The sequence below is a fragment of the Poecilia formosa genome, unplaced genomic scaffold, assembly GCF_000485575.1.
Source record: "Poecilia formosa unplaced genomic scaffold, Poecilia_formosa-5.1.2 Scaffold143, whole genome shotgun sequence".
In the NCBI taxonomy this organism is placed as follows: Eukaryota; Metazoa; Chordata; class Actinopteri; order Cyprinodontiformes; family Poeciliidae; genus Poecilia; species Poecilia formosa.
The window spans coordinates 1,160,518-1,181,547 of record NW_006800082.1 but is presented as its reverse complement, the minus strand read 5'-3'; the positions used below and the strand labels follow the sequence as shown (position 1 = coordinate 1,181,547).

Sequence of the window (21,030 nt, the reverse complement as noted above, 5' to 3'; positions counted from 1 at the left end):
AATAGCTGTCCAAACCAACATGACCACCATTCTTTGTGTCGCTGCTAAGGATTCGTTTCACTCATCTGTGCAGAATTATAGTTATGTTGTTTTTTAACAACATATGTTGTTTTTTAACTCCATCTTTTAGGAGATGCTGGAGAATCTAGGTTTTGACTAGGCCATTACAAATATTTTGTATTTTCTGAGCCGTTAAAAGGTGAACTTGCCCAACGTGTGCTTTAACTTAAAGTCATGAACTGTCGGTCAGATATGCTCCTTTAGGAATTTCTGCCTAACGGAAGAACTCATGGTTAGACCAATTCCAGTAAGATCTCTAGCTCCTACAGTAGAAAAAGCTCCAGATCATCACACTGCCACCACCGTGCTTGCCTGTCAGTATGATGTTCTTTTTCTAAGAGGCTTTGTTAGTTTTACACCAGGAAATTTCTTGACTCTACATGTCTGGTAGCAGTCAGACCTGGGGCTAATCACAGTTGATTCAGGATTTAACAGGGGGGGCGATCACTTTCTCTCGTCAGGCCAGGTTGGTTTTGACTAGTTTGCTTTTTCACTTAATAGATGAAGCCATTAAAATTACATGATTCTATGATTTTACCTTTGTTTTTGATGATGTTTTTGACGATGTGCCAATAAAAAAGCAAAATAAATAAATAAAAAGAAGAGTCAAAATTAAAGATTTAGGTGTTTAATAAACCTTATCAGTTAAGTATGATGGTTGAAAGACATTATCAAAAACATTTCCATTAAAAAATAACATCCATCCATTTTCTTTACACCCTTGTCCCTTAGTGGGGTCGGGATGGTTCCTATCTCCAGCTAACGTTCTGGGCGAGAAGCAGGGTACACCCTGGACAGGTTGCCAGTCTGTCACAGGGCAACACAGAGACACACAACCATGTACACACACACTCACACCTAAGGGCAATTTGGAGAGGCCAAATAACCTGACAGTCATGTTTTTGGACTGTGGGAGGAAACCGGAGTACCTGGAGGAAACCCACGCATGCACAGGGAGAACATGCAAACTCCATGCAGAAAGACCAGGGCTGGGAATTGAACCCAGAACCTTCTTGCTGCAAGGCAACAGCTCTACCAACTGTGCCACTGTGCAGTCCCCAAAAATAACACAAATAAATAAAATTATTTAAGAATAAATATTTAAATGACCTTCTGTGTGTATTGTAATTAGACAGCAGCAGATTGTATGCATTTTATCACCGTTTCCTGTTTATGCTCCATTTTCACTTCCTGATTTTTATGTTCTATAGATTTTGCCTTCGTTTGGCTTTGGGAAGTGAATGCTGTTATGTGTGGTGTAATAAAACTGAATTGAAAGTGCTTTCCTTAAAAAAAAAAAAATCCATAAACCTTCACCTTCATCTTCATCTTATGATAAAAGTGGAGGAACAACTTCCCAACAACAATGCTTGCAAGTCAGCCTTGTCCATGAGTCGTTTGTGGGAGCGACAACACCTGGCATCAAGGTGAGCCTCAGATCTAACCCTAATTCTTTTACAGATAAAAACATCTCCTCTGATGGAAAAACCTTGGCTTTTGTTCAAGACAACAAGTTGAAATCAAACGAGGACTTTGAAATTATCAGCTGCTGGTACAGACACACTGCATCAACTGTCCTCTCAGGGGTTTTATTTCTCACATCCACAACATGTCGATCTCTTCTAACACTTTTCAACCAATCAGAGACGATTATCTTACAATTTAAGAGTTGTATTCAACAAAACTTGTGCTTTGCTCGATTCAGAACCGCTTCATTAAAAGCTCGGACTCGGATGGAGATGTAAACACGTTAAAAAGCGACGTGCATGTTCTAATTAGCAAGGAACAAAAGGAACAAAGCCCAAACAGTGCGATCCTCTGAGGTGGAATTCAAGTGAAATACAGGACTGCGTCAAAGCGTTTGGGAATCTTTGAAAGGCGGACTTTCTCCTTCCCCCCTCCTCCTTTTCCACCCTGTTTAAGATTCCTGGCCTTTCACCTGACCCCAGGCCTTAGCCAGGAGGTGGAGGGGGGCGCTGGTTGCTGGCGGTGCTGGGGTTAAAGTGTAATCCTGGTCCTATGACCACAAAGGCTTGGCCCCCGAGGGCCAAGGACCGGCAACATTTTCTGAATTGCAACGCTCTGCCTTGGCAAACCTTTTCGCACCGACTGGGATTATATCTCAGGATTCCTCTGGTTAAAGATTGACCAATGGCAAGAATTCCCCTCTATGCGTGTTCTGCTGTTGTATCATTTCTATCGAAGCTTCTGGAGTTGGGAACAGAGAGGCCAGAAGAGGCTTCACTGTCATCATATCAGAGTCTCAATCAAAACCAATTCTTTCCATTAACCAGTGAAATTTTAACATCCCATGATTATATTGGCTTTGTATTTTAAGCCTCTTAGATGCTGATATGTGGTTCTGGAGTACGGCTAATTGCTATCTTAAGTAATCCATTAAGGGCTGTTTCTCCAACAGCTTGTACGCTCCATTATCATTAGTTTTATTCTCAGGAAACCTTAACAAACTCTTTGTAAGAGCTCTGTGGCTTGGCCCTGAGCATCTCTTTGCATCCAAACCTAAAGAATTTTCTTCTTTTTTTTTTTTTTAAAAGAGCAACTTCAGAGGATAGAGACAAAGAGAAAAAAAGGTTTAATTGATGCCTCCCCCATTTTCCCATGGTGAAGATGAGAGGGCGGAGGGCTGGGGGAGAGAAAGAGAGGAGTGGAGGGGGGTGATGTGACACCGCTCTCCCTGTATTGCGACTGTACAAAAGGAAGCAGATTTGCAGAAGAGATGACCCCTAACCTCTAAAGCTGCAGAAAAGGGTCCTTGGTGGCCCCAGCGCCACCCAATCAATCACCTCCTCCAGCCCGCTGGTCAGCCGGACTGTAAGAGGACACCGTGGTCCGACCGGCAGACCCACCCCCCAAACATTCCTCTGCAGGAAACCTTTTCTTTTTTAGCCCAGGGTGGGGGGTTCAGAAATGAAAGCTCAACTGTGTTTTCTTTCCATAAAAACGTCCGTGCTTTAAACCTCTAACTTCATCCTGGTTCAACTAGTTAAACTTCAGAACAAGAAAAGACAATGGCTCTACTGCATCTCAATAGATCACGACTGAAATAACTCTGGAGATCTTAAGTGGGACAATAATATTCACATTACAAATTAATTAGCATCGTTTTATTTGTTGGGCTTTATTTCAAGCTGTTCATTTTTTCGTGTATTAAAATAAAAACAAAGTTTGATAAGGAAATTAACAGCACATTAATCATAGTGCATTTGGTTTCTGATTATTTTTCTTTTTAATTCTTCATTCTTTGATCGTACTGAAAGTGTGTAAAGTTTAATGAATCAAGCATAATATGACTGTAAAACTTAGTTTTATGTTTTTTGTGGTTTTAACTTCACTTCAATTTTCCTGTGGTTTGAACACACTTGAGTTTTCCTGAATTTTCTGACAGCGACGCAGTAAAAGGATGGCCGAAATGATTTTAATACAAATCACAGTTCATTCTAATCTAAATTATTATGTGGCATTTAAACTGCACCAGCTGCCTTAAGGCTGGCAGCATTCCATAATAAAGTAAAAAATCAATTAGTCGTACATTTTTTATAAGGTATATATATATATATATATATATATATATATACACACTTTTCACAATATAACACAATCAGAAAATGAGCCAACTAAACTGAATATTGCACGTCTTGTATTTCTGTTGTTCTCATGCAGTATGCAATGTTACCCAATAGTTAATGAAAGTCAGTGAGGAGTGAGCAGCTGGTTGGTTCGGTTAACTTCAGTCAGAACTGAATGTGAATAAATACATAATTAAATGCCACATTACTTCACATTTACATTGAAAGGAAGACAGAAAGGTAGCAGATAGAAAACAGCTCAGCAGCCACTGACTCGCCTCACCAAGGAGTAATTCTGATCATTTTAAGACTTTAGTTAATCCTGTTACATGTTTTAAACAAGGATACCATTTTACATTTAATTGTTGCAGGTTTTATTTTGTAACCTTTTATGAAACCAGTGGCAGCGTTTCTGATGGAAAACAAGAATCCTAATGTACACAACATGAGAAGACCAACCTTCAACTATTTGAAAGCAAAAACCCGAGAGCCTCCTGATCCTTGGGAAATCTTAAGCTTTCACCTGAAGGACGGCAAACAAAAGCTTTTCAGTCGGACGCTCCTGGACCTTGTTGAACCAGTTCAAGACAGATCGAATGGTCACAGATCCTGAATGAACTGTGACACACAAGCTGATCTGGGTTAAAGATGACAGCACCGGGGTGAAAAGCTTAATACTCTACTCTCTTTGTTGTCCTCTTGGTCAGTGGGCATCATTTATTTAATCTGACAATTATTCTACTTGGAAAGTGGGTCATAAAAAAAAGAAAGAAAATGAGCATAAATTTACATGGAACGTCTCTCAGACATTTTGATCCTAAAGTCAGATTAACTCTTTTTTTTTAAGGTCTGTATGGAAACCCAGCATGGAAATATTGCAATGCCTGAGCCTCTTCAGGTAAAACTGCTTTTTACTCCAAACAAACGCAGCAGGAATGTCCAATAATAAGGTGCTGGAGTGAGTCGCCACGCCCGCCGACCGTTCACTGTTAAAGGAGTAGAAACTGAAAAAAAGCAGTGAAACAGGAAAGTTCAGTCTCCCGCCACCCCCACTAGCCTTTTCATTTCAAATGAACCCTTAAAGCAAAAAAAAAAAAGAAAAAAAAAAAGAAACGCTGTGTTTCTCTCCCTCTTACACAGCTTATCTAGCAAACCCCGTGGTTTTTATTTTTTTCTACAGCCGGTGGCAAAGGCCTGACCAGGTGCCATCTATCAAAACAATCTGCTCTCAAAGGGAAACCTGCTATTACCTGATAAGAGGCTGCCCTCGCTAGGGTGTAATGGGTCCCACTTGAGTTCCTTCTTGGAGCATTGTCCCCGGCCGGCCACCTCCGAGACAAACCCGACGCGGTGACGGCTCCGCGCCGCACTGTCACGCCTCAAACCGTGACAGTCGCTTTGCAAAAAAAAAAAAAGGCTACTCAGTCTTTACGTTCACCAAGAGAGGCTGGGGTACAGCGTTACTCTGCTACTGACACTGTGAAGGGAATCTTATTCTGGAAAGAATGATTTCCTTCATAAATAAGTAAGAAGTTGAGCAATAAGCGATTTCTCATCTTTAGAAGCACGCAGTACTCAAGTCCCACTCTAGAGATGCACAAAACCTCGTCGTTTCACCTTTTTCTATGCATGACCTCATGCAGGAAAACGTAGAGAAATTCAACCTTTCATGAGAGTTTATTCATTTATTTGGAACTTTGCAGTCCAAATATTAACTAAAAGATTTTGCAATTTGTAACTTGCTTTTCAGAGTTGGTGAGTCTCCTGACTTTTTGTTTCCCAAGGGCAAAAATATGGCGCTTCAAAATGGGAAAGACAAGTGAACAGGGACATCGTAGAAAGGCCAATGTGAGCTGATCTTTATTAATCAGGAAATAAATACAACAAGAGAGATCTACTTGACTACGTTCACCAATATCTGCAGTCAGAGCAGTTATGTTTTATTTGCTATCAATAAATTACATTAATCATAATGAAACTCTTATTGTCAGAAGAAATTTTTCACGATAAATGATACACAATATGATAAATGCCCACCCGTACCTGATTCCGTAAAAATATTTAGCAAAACATATTTTTTTCTTCTCAAATAAATTCGTCCAACACAAGAATAGTCCAACATCATAAAGCTTCTGATGTAAAAACATAACGTTAAATAGAAATAAATATACCACTTAGTCTGCTATAAAGAAAATTATATTAAAATGTCTATTTTTAATCGGAGCTGCTTCTGAAAGCTCATTACCTTCAGGAATAGATTCAGTTTCCTCATCAACTGGGAGCTGATCACATTTAAATGAAGTGATAATTAGGTCTAAATGTCATTTTTTACCCCATTTCATTCCTGCTGTAGGACATGGGAAGACACAAACACGGAATACAAACGTAATGTCTCCTGAATAATAAACATAGCCATCTCATCCTAGAAATGGACGTCGTAGACCAAAAAGAAGAAAGCAGTTTTTTCCCCCTCCTGTTGAGTCTCGTTCGACTCATTTAGGAATGCTGCCAAAATGAGCCATTAGAGATTGACGGGGGTTAAGCTCCCATAATCAATATGACACCGCTAAGTGCCGTTTGATTGAGATGCACGCAGTGTAAAAGGACATTTCTGCGTGCCCAGCTGCTGCCGGCACCAAGAAACGCAGCATTTGTCCAAAGCTAAACGGTCGTCTGAATGTCATTGTCATGGGTACATTAACTTTTATACGAGTCTGAGAGAGCGACTTGGAGTGAGGACCAACGACCATTTTCATTAGCAACGCCGCTCGGCGTCATTAAGGGTGCTGTCAGATGTACGGGGGACATGGAAGGGTTTGGACAAGGGGGTCCAAGCAACGCTAGAGAATACATCACCTTTTCAGGAGTTAGAATATCATGGAACAGTTCATCTATCACAGCGACTCGACTCAAAAAGTCACAGACTGACATTATATACATTTGCTACAGATGGAGTGATCTGTGTGTTCCCCCGGAAAGGCCACTGCTAAAGAAGGAGGCTGCTCAAGTATGTTAATGGAAAATTTGGTGGAAGGAAAAACTGAAGCATTTTCTTTTCAGTCTGTAAAGGCATCAACTAACAGTTCTGCTAGTTTTATTAGGAGTTTAGATAATGCTTACACTGTAAAAAAAATACAGATTCAACTTGACTAAATCTAGTTTCCTTGTTGCTTTGACTCATTTCAGTTGTCAACTTTTACTGTCCAGTTGAGAACACTAAACAATTGTTGCTACAACTTCAATTAAGTTGACTTAACTTTCTTTAGCATCTGTGTCAAACCAAAAAGTTGCTCCAACGTATTTAAAGTTGAACAGTATTCCATCAAGAAAACCTAACGTTTACATTTTTAGGAATTTTTAACTGATATCTAAATTAACTCAACTTTGTAATGTTCATTTATTACTCTTTTTTACAACGTTAAAATGTTCATTCTTTTATTATAAATTAAGTTAGTGATTATGGATTCAGTTAATTCAGTTACTCAATTCAAACATACATTAATTACACTAAAATATAACAGAATAAGTGTTTTTATTTCTTCAGCTTGATAACTATAACTTATAGATAAAAAAATATAGATTTTGAAAATCATAAGAAAAATCAAGATTTTTCAAAACAGAAATGTGACATCAAAGGAAGACTGCTGACCTAACAACTGACCAGCACAGATCTGCTGACCAGCCACAAAAGGTGTTTGCACAGAGACTTGTCCAAGAATTTTAGAGGAAAAGTTACTGAAAGGAAAAGAAATATTGGTCCAATGTGTTTTATCAAATCCAAAGTCAGCAACAGATAGATGTCAACTGTGATGACAAGTTGTATGGCGATCCCATTTTCATTTTGCAGTAGGCCTGCTAAAACTGCTTAAAGTACCAACGCCCGCCATGATGCCAGCAGAACACTGCCCTGTCCTAAACCCAACACAGCAGGCTGTCAGGAGGAAGATCAGAGACCAGAACCAACAAGACGAGCTGAATGCTGCTACTGAGGAACCTGGGCTCCTTTAACTTCTCAGCTGCTGAGCTCCTCCATGCACTGATGCAGTAATTCATGCGAGATGAACCACAACCAAGTACTGAGTGCATCCGCTGGACAGTATAAGGACATAGGGTTCAGTAGGATAACATTTCTGTATGAAAACTGCAAGTTTTATGTGCAAAATTTACCACTTTTTGGAAACTAAGTTAATTTCATTCTACATGACGTTCTCTTAATATGCAGCACGCAGTGAAAATCAAGCTTCCTTAACAATAGCCTGCTGTGGTTCCCCTCATCATGGAGGATGTCAACAAGCATCAAGACAACAAACAATAAATGTTAAAATTATCCAGAATTCCAATATACTGATTGTGTATCTCCTATATCCAAGTTGAATGACTGAAATAAATGACCTTTTTTAATGATTCTCTGATTTATAGAGATACACCTGAGGAGCTGGAGTCGGGAAGGTAGCTCAGTTTGCCGGTGCGAAACCTCGTGTCACCAGGCAACTGCATCTGATGGCTCCTTTGTTCGGGGTGAAAGGTTGGAAGCACTCCTACTAATCTCCTTGCTACACAATTAAGGAACAGAGGAGAGCGGCTCGAGCCTCTTCCCTCTCTCAAACAACAACAGGAAGGAAGAAAAAGCTTGAGAGACTGGCCCATTGTGCCTCCTGCTCAGTTTCCCCCCCGGCTCTCTCCACGCTAATCGAAAGGTATTTGCACTGTAAATTAAAAGGGCCCTCGCATGTTGCTGCTTTTACCGCTGATGTGCTCTCCTAAGATATCCACAAACAGTTCCAATCTAATTACAGAGGGAGATTTACTTCAAATAACGCCGTGAACAAAAGAACCTCGGCTATTGTCCGAGTGGCTCCGATGTTCCGTGTCTCTTTCTCTCTTGGGCGAATCCCTTTATAGTCAAAATCCTCGCCTCGCCAAGGTTAAAATGCAATGGGATATCTGGAAGCAGGGAACCTTCTGACAAAAGCGGCCCTTTTTATTCCCTGGATGCTGATTTCCACTCTCCGTCCTTATCTCAGCTTTCCCTCTCTCTTAACCAGGCGGATCTCGGACAAAGCCACAGCGGCCGACATGCAAATGCGACGAGAGAATGGCGGCGTCCAAGGGAGTTGAGATTGTCCGACAACGGGACGCGCTCGCCGGGGTTGCATTGTGACGCATGGCTGAGACACATCCTCGGGGTCGGAGGAGGGAGGCGGGGGTGCAGGGCGGAGGATATTGGCTGGCCAGATTTGCAGCATGTCCTGCTGACTTCCATTTTCTGGCTTGTGAATCGCAGAGCCCCTCTGGGAGTCTATAATCCGCCCCCTCCCTGTACCCTCCCAGTGCCCCTGCACCGCATCATTTTATTGCTCTCCCAGGATGTGCAGGCTGATGTCTTCGCTCCACAATGATGTGTCCATGTGGGGATCCACACTGTTGCATCCCAATTTGCTACTGGATCCCACCCAGCTTATAAGAATGCCACCTCCCCTCCCTGACATGTTGTAGTCCTGTGGTTTCCCGTGGCGATGCCTCAATGCGGCCGTGCCCACCGTGACACTAAGCCTCAGCGATGAGGCTCGGCGTCGCAAAAGGCCCAGTTGGGTATTCCTCAATGAATGACGGCGGGTGCAGGGGAATGTGGCTGTGCCAACGCTTATTCACACGTTTTATCTCATTTACACACAAGCCGCCTATCCTCTATTCACACGGGCCGGTGTGCATAACACTTATAGTGGCGGCGGATGATTACAACTGAGCGCTGGTCACACTGTAGCCTCGGAGCCGGGCATCCATCAGCCAGAGCGAGGATCTCCCTCCGCCTGGAAAAACTCATTTAGATCTTATCTGGGGAAAAATTTGTTTGTGGAGGGAAAAGGGAGGGAGGTTCACAGGAGAAGTGACTGGAGTCTGGCTAGTGCCGCTTGATTTAATTTAGCTGGCGATAGTGTCTCTGACCACTTGTACTCTCCTTGGTTTGGAAGGTGAGAGAGAGCCGAGGAGAGGGAAATGAAGGGACGAGACGAGAAAAAGCTGTTTGTTTACGGAGAAATACGCAGACTGAACCGTGAGAGTGAAACTCAATCTGTGCTCCTGGCATCTTTTACATCAGATTATCTGGATTAGTCATAGGAAGAGATGATTCAATCACAGGAAAAAAACAAAGTTGGATTGACTGCTTATCATATGTACTGATGAACCAATCATCATAAGAGTGAGAAGCTCTATAAGTGTAGAGGTTGGCAGATTGGTGGTGTGGAGAATACAGGTGCGTGTTAACACGATGACAGGTGGAAAAGACGTTAGGGCCGCAACCAATTTTAGCAATCAATTTGACTAGTTGATTGATTGGATAAAACAAATTGCCAACATTCTACAGATTTTTCGTTTAACCACAGTAAGAAAATTTAGTTATTTAAGGAAATAAACATTTAACTGCGTACAATGAAATAACGCGGCACTCATTTGAATGAGATGAAGCTCAAGTTGTCACTTGAGGAATTTTGCAGAGAACATATTTACAGACAAAGATGTGTTTATCTTAAATGTAAAATGTATGTACAGTCTTGGCTTAATTACTGCTGTGAATGGCCATTTGTTTTTTTAAGCCTTTTTTAAAAAATTGATTACTAAATTAGTTAACATTTATTCCAGTACTTGATCCATCATGATTAAAATGATTAATCGTTTCAGCCTTGAAATGCTACGGATATTAACACTGACGATAGACAAGCAGCTTCCACCAGGCTAAGAACAGTTAAGAGATAATATCAATCCATACAACAAAAAGGACATTTATTCAAGCAAAATGAATCCTGGCAGATTCACCCCAGCATGAGAAGTTGCAATGCTCAAAAACCCAAGAGCTCCATCTCAGACTCTACAGGCCTCAGTAAAGGACAATACTTAAGATCCCGAGGCATTTGTTCATTTACTCAATGCTGCAATACTTCACAAGAACTAAAGTGCAGAACTCCTGGGAAACAAGTAGAAAGAGACGGATTAAACGCAGTTTGTTTGGAAAGTTTGAAGAAAAAAAAACATATTCTTTCTAAAAAAGAAAGTGGCAACTTTGGTCTGCAAGCTGCAACTAAACAAAACAAATATCCCTCAGACCAATTAGATCAAAGTAGAGATGTCCCTATTCAAAGGTCAAATGTGAAGTCCTTCATCCAAGAGTTAAAGCCAGATCCCAACAGGAGAACCATCCCAAACGCAGCAGCACATCTACAGCTGAACAGCAAAAAGGAACACGTCGTTTGTACTGATGAGAAATCCGGGCAGAAAACCTTTGCAGCTCGTTGTGACTTTTCCGTGACTGAAATTTAAAAGTGACGGACCTCTATTAACCGTAAAAACATTAAAATGATTGTTTTGAAAGTGCTTAGTGCTCCTAAATACAACCACTGTTTACGTTCATGTTGAGGTCACAGAGCAAACATCACAGCGCAAACGCTAATTAGTGTCGGTTTGTGCAGCACAGATGATTCACATCCATCTCTGTGAGTCCTGGCCCCGTTCATCCAGTTCTGCTGCCAGAACGCTCGCCGACAGCCGGGTCGCAGACACACAGACGGATAATCTCCCCCGGACCGTGGACAGCTTGCTCAATTATGAGTGGGCCACCGACGCGTCGAGCAGGAGCGCGGCGCTAATCAGCATTTTGACTTAGCAGATGACACCGACAGGAAGCCTGACATCGCAAACGTTTTGGTAGTCAGAAGTCATAATGCTAATGCGCATCTGCCCTCCACCAGAAAGAGCAGACTTGTAATCGCATTGAAATTCACTTTATGGCGCTCATTTTTGAAGGCAGCGACCGCACAGATACAGCGACTGTGCGGTCACTGGCTTTCCTGGCGCAACACAACAACGTCGCCTTTCTGGGCTGCAGGAATATTTGCTTTGCTTATCGCCGCCCTAATGCTCACTGACAACTTAATAACATCACAATTAACTAAATGCTAAACAGATGCCAGCGCTGGACTAATGTGATTGAGACAATCGGCACTTCTGACGTGACCCCTGTGTAGCGCTGCATTTGGCCTAATTTGCTCGAGTGACATGACTGGACTGTGTGTGTGCTTGCGTGTGTGCGTACGTGTTGGGGTCTGATTGCGAGGCCACCGGTGTGAACAATTTGCGAGGAAGAAAAGGCAAAGTGAGGGCGTAATATGACTAAAAGAGCTCCTTATTCCTAACCGCGACAGTTTTCTTCTTCCCATCCTCTCTCCCTCCTTTTCCAGCGCTCCCCCTCTTTCTCTCTTCAGCCAAAGTATTTCTGGCTTGAGAAAAGAAAGTGTTTACTCTGCGGCTGAGGCCTGCTGGAATCACGCTGTGTTCCCACTGGCTAAACCCGCCTTTGCCACTCCATGGTTTGCATATTGTCTCTGTTTTACAAGACTTTCTTTAAAAACGAAAAATGCAAAAAAAAAAAAAGAGTAAAGGGAGATAGAGTACAAAAAAGGCAAGAAAAAGAAACGACAGTAAGAGCTTTCCTCTGTCTATTAGATTTGGATTTCCTCCAACGTCGTCTATGTGTTTGCGTGTGTTTGCGTGTGTTTGTGTGTGTGTGCACGGGGATGAATCATGTATAAACAGGAACACCAACAGTCAGACAACAAATTCTTCCAAGGCTTGTGGAGTCCAAACTCATTTATACACAGGTCACATGGGAGATGCAGTCCCTGTTTCTGGTGCTGAATAACTGCAAGCGGCTCACACTGTGGCCTGAACTCAGCAGCTGATTCTGCACATTTCACTGCAGATTACAGCTGTTTACCTCTGGACATGTGGCTGCATGCCAGTAAATTGAAAGGCAATTTCATAAATTTAATTTTAAAAGGTGAAACTTGAGTATAGATTTAGGCATGTCCCACCGGGACGAGGCCCGGAGGAAGACCCAGGATCCGCTGGAGGGGCCATGAATCCCCGGAGAGGGAAGTCTGGGCCTCCCTAGCACCCTGCTGCCCCCACGACATGACCCCAGATCAGTAAAAGAAAATGGATACATTTACTCCAACATAATGAAGTATCTAGCATCTTATAATTTCGGATCATTTTTGGAGCCAATTCGGTTTCTCAGAACATCAGAATGTCCATGTGTTTTTCAGTGTTTTTGCTCTGGGCTCCTTTTGCATGTTTTACTGTATTGATGCGGCGTAGCATGGAGGAGATCAGCATGTGATTCTGCTGCGATCTACTGCAGACACTGGTTCCTGTGACGAGGGCCTTCAAGTCACCAGATCAGCTTAACTAAGCTACGGTCAGTGAACCAGCTTTTGCAACCTTTTCTTCCACTAAACTTTCTATGTAGACAGCATGTTTTAACAATGACGTTCAGTGACTTACACTGCTTGTTGAAGATTTTACTGACTACTGCAGTATTCCCAGTTAGGGTTGGTTGATGAATACATTTAATTGATTTATTGATTTTTTTGTTTATGTAGATCAGATTTTTTTTTTGAAAACCTGGATTTTTTTTCCAACAACACACTCCTTGGGTTTCCAGCATGTGTCGTGGTTTTACAGGCATGTTATACAGCATGTACTTAGTTGGAATTTCAGTTCAGGTCAACACTCAGAAGGTTCGATTGAAAAATAAAATCTATTTTTTCTGTCATTTTTAATTTCTTTCTAAAAAAAAAAAAGGATTAAAATTGGATTTGATATAAAAACCTGAGCATTTTCTTTTTAAACTCCCAGCGATTGAATCTACCATAACTTTTATTAATCTTGTCTAACATTGGAATTGTGGATTTTCATAAGCTGAAAGCCATAATAATCCAAAGGGATTGAAACAAACAAATGCATATCAATATATTTATAATATGTGCAAGTTTCAGTTAATGAATCTTTTTGATGATTTTTAAACGTGTTGAGGAGCAGACGTGTGTAACCACCTGCGCCGCTGAGATCTGCATTTCCTCTGCACTTCGAAAAATAAAACATTTAACTTCAAATTCTTGCTTAGTGTTTTGTTTGTGAGCAACTTTCCTGACCTTTCGCTTTGCAGCATCAAGCTACGCTTAAATCAAGCCGAATGTGTGCACAGCGGGTTTACCAATAAAACGCAAGAGCTATAAATTATAGAAGGGAACCAAAGCGATTTACTGGAGAGAAAGAAATGAATCTAGCCGACAGAGCCGCGGAGACGGAGGCAGGAGTGGAGAGAAAAATCAACTGGGAGAGGCTTTACTGGAAAAGCAGCCTCAAAATGACACGTTAGATGTGGCCTCGTTAAAAAACGAGGATGGCGTGGGACAAAATTCACTTTCAAACAGCCGCAGGATAACCAAAGTGATGAGAATGACATGCGCATGATGTTCGACTGCAACATCTATTCTATTTTCTTATAGAGTATTCAAGCGTTTGTTATAAAGTCTCTTTGCATCCAGAAAACAGAATGCATTTATGACTCACAACATTAATAATAATTAGGTCCTTTAGTCCGCTTTTTTTTTTGCTCCTATTTTAAAGGAAATCATGCTAATATTTTATTGAATGTTATTTTGCAAAATGTAAAGAGGAAAATTTCTACAAAAACAAAGTCTTATCTCTCAGGATGAGAGCTTCCACTGCATGTTGTCTATTACCTCTATTTTGAAAAGGCACAATTTTGAGTCCAAATATTTTTCATCTTTCACTTAAAATATTTTTTTCACATTTTAGAAAAAAAACAAATCAGTTTAAATGACTATCTTTTAGAGTTTAGTGCATTTTTGTTGAGAATTACCCTCAATTTGTTTCCATGCAGTGTCTTATTTTTTTGTTTCTTTAATCTGGATTATTACATTGATCTTTTTAGCAACTGGGAGCAGCTGAAAAAGAGGCTTCATGGTTTTTGTTTTTAAGAGAAGCGGCAAAAACACATGAGGTGGATTAGCAGCGTTATAGTCCAGGACATGTTATTGTGAAATATTGTCTCTTCTTATTTCAAATTGAACTGTTAACATGCCACGTTAGTCATTAGACTGCCACACACCGACACTCTTCAGTCAGAGGTTTCATTAGAGTTGCTGCAAGACTGACTGCTATCAGAGATGCTTTCTGTCCACATTATTAAAATCCTCAAAATGCCTCCATGAAGGCAATTTAATTTCGTTTATGGATAAAAAACGTATTTGTGAAGCAAACTATCACATTCAAATCCGTCATTCCGTCACATTCAAATAGTAAAAGGCCTGACATCATTTGCTGGTGCCAGGTGGTCATAATGTTATGCCTGATCAGTGTAAAACAGTTGAGGAGATTGCGCTGCTTTGAGTGGGTTTAATAACTGCTCTCGGTGACAGCAGCGTTTCTCCTTTAAAGCCAGGCAGACGGTGTTCTTCGCTCTACAAAAGCCCCACAGTGAGCTCCAATTTAGGGAAACAGACTCCAACACGATGCCATCCAGTTTGGGAAAACATGAGACAAAGAGGAGCAGTCAGGAGAGCTTTTAAAACGCAGTTTGTGTTGCACAACACTTCAGAGGAAGGATGGTAGTCGCCAGAAGAACTTTCAGTGGGCCGAAGTACATGAGAACATCCAACATTTACATCAGAGGTTCAGGAAAATAAATAAATCGATTCTGTAAAGAATCGCAATTCCTAGTCCTGGGAATTCTGAATGGATTAAGTTGCATGTCTTTGCCTATTTGCACGTATACTGCATGTCACGTTGTCTAGACTGAATAGAAAAACTTGCGTCTGAATCGAATTGTGAAGGTAAAAATTGGAATCGAATCGCTAGACAATTCGATACATTCGCTAGATTCTCATCTGCAATCCTACATGTGCGGAAGTTGGTCCAGGACAGGGACACACCCAGAAACACCAAAGCTTCTGAATGCCACACAGAGGTGTGCACTAGCTCATGTGTTGAAACCAGAAGATGGACAGAGAGGGAGGCAAAGAGGGATTGAGTCAGACTGCAGCTGATCCGACCAGCGGAGGAGATGTGACAATAGTTCCTATTCAGCGCAGCCAGAGAGAGACGGAGAGAGAGGCAGCCGCAGAGGCCAAATATTGTCATGGAGGAACGTTAGCCAAGAGCTGAAGCGCTGCCAAGATTCAGCCAGAGATCAAATCTGGCTTTGATGGCCAACAGTGACCCCCTCCTTCCACCACACGCCTACTCTTGTGTGTCTTGGGCACTGTACAAACCTTCCTGTATGAATTCATTCCTGTTTGTTCTGTTTACAGCATCAAATGAAACTCAAAGCGCTTTGTTGTCAGTGAAGGTTTCTTGCTGTTTGACGTAAAGAATACATGAAAATGACAGCAGCCAAGGCAAGGGTCTAAATTCTGAGGTCCTCTAGACGAATAAAAGAAAGTTTTTCTCTCCATCGGCTCACAGCATTAATATTAGCAAAACTATTTACGTATTAGTCATTACTGGACTGATCTTTAATGTCCTGATAACATTCAGGTATTGACAAATTTAAACTTCTTCCATAAATTCACTAAATTCTTCAATCTGTTGACAAATTTTTTCTGTTTTTATTTTGCTTCATAGTAGGTTATCAAACTAACTTTAAAATCAGCCTAAGACATGGAATCACAATTTACAAGATTTTTTTTATTGTTATTTTAAGTCAGTAACCATGAAGGAAATCCAAGTTTTTAAAGCCTGAATCAAAGCAGATGTATCCTTGTTAAATCATAAGTTAATCACATTTGTTTGGTCGGGTTTTGTTAGCCTGATTACTGCCAGGATCAGCAGAATCAATAAATCGCCTAACAGAACCCATCTAACAACATGAAGTAGGCCAAAAGAGCTCAGAAATCAGCATGTTGAGCTAAAGAACAGATGAGAAAAACGTTTTTCTTTTTCTCTCATAATGAATTTTTGCTCAGTTCATATAGAGTTGTGTTATTTTTGCCTGAATAAATCCAGAACCAGGACAGAAAAAGGCGTCTGAATCAAATTGTGAACGTAAAAATTGGAATCGAATCGCTAGATTCCGGTGCGTCTCCAAGGAAACGGAAGAGACATAACGGAGGACGTTTGCTGCGTCCCACTGCTCGTCTCAGTCGCTGATCCTGGAAACGGGCCAGCTGGCTAAAGGGAGTCAACCCTCTGCACTCTGTTTAGCTCAGCACATGAATGATACTTAACCTTTGAATGTCACCATATGCAATATTCAACACGTACACAAAGAGCAAAGAAAACATGCAGTCTGTTTGTGACGGTGCAGCAGCCACTGGTGGACTTAGACATGACTGGATGGTACTAAAATCAGAGAGCAGACTCTATGTAGATCTGAAATTAATAAATATAGCACTGAAAAATCCATTATCCTGCTGAATATGTAAAGTCTCAACAAATAAAGTTAACATGAAGTTGGCTATTTAAAGTCAAATGAAGCAATACATCATTAACTAAATGATAAATTAAGATCCGGTTAATACTTTCCATTTGAACAACAATCTTTAATGAGCTGACTACCTGTAATATCGTTGAAAAGTCCTAAATGGAACTTTTGTTCCAATTTGTTTCCCTGATGAATATTTTTTGAAACACAATTTTGATCACAGAGACTTCATAATACAATTTAATTGTTGTTGTGTTTATTTTGGATATTTAAAATTCCAGTGTTAAATGTGATTTAGATTTTTTTTTTTTAATCTTTGAGAAGGTGTACTTGCACTGATATGCCATTATTGTTACTACATCAGTTGAAAAAAAGTTTTATTGTTTTTCACAATAATTTCAGGGACAAGTTATCATCCAGCAAAATTTAAGTGACAAACCTACAACTGCTGCACTCAAAGGCAACAACATATTTAGAATGATGTATACCTTACACTTCATCTGCAGTATAATTAATATTTGCTGCAGGGGAGAGAATGCAGGTTTACAGTCTGATCCAAACACTTTTTACACTTTCTGTCACATGAGCCAATATCACCAAAGGAAGTGATTACAAGCCATAAAAACTTAGTTCTTATTTTTTAAAATCTATTTTCAGCATCAAGAACAAGATTTCTTGATTCTGTCTTTAAAAACATTCTTATATTTTCCCCAATTAAAATAAATCAATAACATTTATATTTGGATGTGTTCAGGTTTAAGAAATGACTCCTTAACCGTGGCATCGCCTGAATTTCACTAAGTATGTTTTAAGATATATTTACAGTAAAGCAATTGTTCAGGACATTAATAAAGCAATTTTTTCTTGAGATAACATTTCCCCTGCTGAATAAATATCCTCAAGTAAAGGTTGGATTTTTCTACATGTTTCAGAGTGAGATTGCGGTGCTGCTAAAAAAGCTGAATTTATTCAGAAACTTTTTCCACGTTGACTCGTTAGCAGGGAAAGTGTTGAACTGGAATGTTGTTACTGTCGGGTATTCCTCCGTAGCGCCGCGGACCGGGGAACGAGGGAGCACGGCGGCTGGAATGTGTCGGAGAACAAGAAACCGAAAGTGGGAATCAGGCGGAGCGGTGAAAGCGTCTCGTCATGTTCTACCAGGCCCCATTTCTCACAGTGTGATTCCTCACAGGGGCTTAACACACAGATGATTACTATACTATTACTGCTGCTGCTGCAGTTGTCTGGCACGGAGACATGACTGTAGCGGTCCCCCGCCCCATCTCCCCCCACCCCCCCGCCATTCGTTCCAGACTGGAATGCCTATATTTAGAGCGCTCCTTTCCGCTGTTATGGTTGTTGAATCATTAGCCTCGTTTAACCCTTCTTTACCTCCAACGAGCCGACTGGCGGAGGGCGAGCCCCTCAGGGGGAGCTCCTAAATCCTGCCTACACCAAACCAGAGCCTCCTTTCCAATGAATGACGGCGAGTGTTTGGAGAAAACCTGAGGAAGAACTCAAACACTCGATAATAAAAATAATAGAAACGCTCCTGGCCTGGGAGGGACGTCTGTCTCTCATCTTATTTTGTTTGACATGTTTGAGGGATGGTGATGTTGACTGGCTAGTTGGAGGGCGTGACCTTTCATCCGCTGCACCCTCTGGGGGACGTTGTCCACATGTGGACGAGCAAGGAGGAGAGAGAAGCAGCCACTGTTTATTTCTGCGAGATTTTACGATTCACATTTAAATGACCTAAATTTCCGTTTCTGGTGCTGTAGAGCCGAGGTCCAGATATGGACTTCAAGTCATCTGCTGTAACACAGCAAAAGTCCACGGACTCCCTGTCAAAACTACCGTAGGTTAACGAAGAAAAGCAGCAGAGAAAAGGAAGAACTGAGACGAGAGAGAAAGGTTTTAATTCAGACCGGATGGACTCCGACGTTCTTTCTTTCTGTGTGGAGATGAAAACTTGTCTTCAGAGAGAGAAAAGCATTAAACTTTACGATGTGAAGAGCAGCCAAGAACCAAAAACCAGAATTGGAGCACAGAAAAACAATTATTAAAATAAGCAGTTTGACAGATCCGTCAGTCAGACAATACATCAGCTGGATTTTAAACCAATCTGCAGATTGACCGGTGGAGCAGGTATTAACTGTTGTCACTGTTTACATTGGAAAAAGAAGAGAGAAAAAAGGAAATGTTCAGATTTACTGTGTTTTCCTCATTGTATTTTACTTGTAATGTTAACCTGTATGGTTTTATGTTTTATTATGCAGCTAAGCTTTATTATATGTAGAGCCTTTAACAATGGGGTGTGGCCTCCACCTCAATTTAAATTTTTGCTTTACGAACTTCCAGGCTAAAATTATAAATAAGAAATGGTTCTTAATGTTTTGCCTGTTGAAATAAAGGGTCAACTAACTTGTGTACAACTCTGGCGCTCCAACAAAGGAATTTGATAGAGATTTTTGTTGTAATTTTTAGGGTGAGATTTTCACAGATTTATTAAACATCTTCTTAACCTGGGAATCGTTACGCCAGACACAAAGTTTTCTATGAACCATTATTTTAATGAGACTGGATCAATAAATGCATGGCGACTTTAAGTAAAGTGGCTTGGGCACATTTAAATTAATTAAGCTTGACAAAAAAAATACCTGAAAGTTTTTTAAGAAACATTGAAACTAAAAATTTTCTGGCCAACCAACAAAATAAAATAAAAAATAGCTTTGTTTATTTAGAATATTCCTGTGACAAAATGATAACAGAGGTTCATTCTAATTAATTATTATTAAATTAGGTATAATGCCTTAAAAATAATACTTATAACACGTTTCTGGCCCTGTTGCACACACTCCAGCCCAGTAGGGGGCAGGCATGCGCCTCAAGGTTGTTATTCAACTGTAAAGAAGCTGCACAGAGCGAATAGTGCTGCAGCAGCACTGAAGTCTAGCCGAGGAAAAGATTCAGAGACAAAATCAGCAACACGGTATGAAATTATTTGACAAAAATGTAAATAACTGAAATTAATCTAATGAATAAATCACACTAATATATATATAAATATTTATAGTATGACATTTTCTCTTTGTGAGAGCCATATTGGTCTGTAAATTAATGCTCAAACTGTCATGTTTAACTAATCTTCAGGAACAGCTTAAAGCTATAAACTTATTCCGAATCCTAATTTTTTCTTGCAACCTTTGAGGGGAGCATATTTTCAGATGTATGCAGCTGCAGGCAGATCATGATAGTTTAAATCAGAAATAAAATGAAAGAATCAGAGAGATGTGATCTATACATGTCAGTTTTTTACCACATTCTGAAATTATTTAAATCTAACCTCAAATGTACAAGAAGACAAATGCAGGTTTTATGCTGAATTCGACAAATGAGGACAAAATGGAAAGGTTTGTTAATCTTCAAAAGTTTAGAAATATAGGAAATGCCTTATGTTCAAGATTTTCAGTCAAAAGGAGTTTTAATTTTTATTTATTTATTTTAATCTCAAGACTCTGTGACTAAACATGGACGCTCTAAAGCAGCCGCAATACTCCGGACATCTACAACAGAAATTTGACACAGTTGACTCCTCCCAAATTAAAAGCAGTTCATCAGCAGCGGCAAAATGCTCCAGGCCAGCCACACATCTGCTGAACGGGGATTTACTTCCTCCTATTTCCATCTTGGCACCTGCATCGTCCTCGCCTTCCCATATACGGAGCCGAGCGCTGATAAACAACGTCAGCCTGCCAAGTTCTCCCTGCTTGTTGATTACTGTTGGGTCTGTCTTGATTTAGGACGAGCGGGACTAATCCGAGATGATGCGATGCGTCTGTCAATCATAGCTCCCGGTTAGTCAGAGAAGGCTGATTGGAGACGGGCGGATGAGCCTAAACAGCCCAGCTTCACACGGTAAGAACAACGCATCCTGATTTATGAAACAGGAGGATACGTTGGCGTTTTCTCCTGGATTTTGTGCAGCCGAGGCCAGTGGACATGAAGGTGCATCTGGGTGTCTTCAGGGGCGCGCGCGCACGTGTGTGTGTGTGTGTGTGTGTGCGTGTGTGTGTGTGTGTGTGTGTGTGTGTGTTT

General features: G+C 40.8%; 1 protein-coding gene across 3 annotated transcripts in view; it reads right to left on the bottom strand.

The window, feature by feature from the left end:
* The window catches only part of zbtb16a (zinc finger and BTB domain containing 16a), a 192,576-nt gene that overhangs the window by 39,732 nt on the left and 131,814 nt on the right, over positions 1–21,030 (bottom strand). The window lies entirely within an intron of this gene.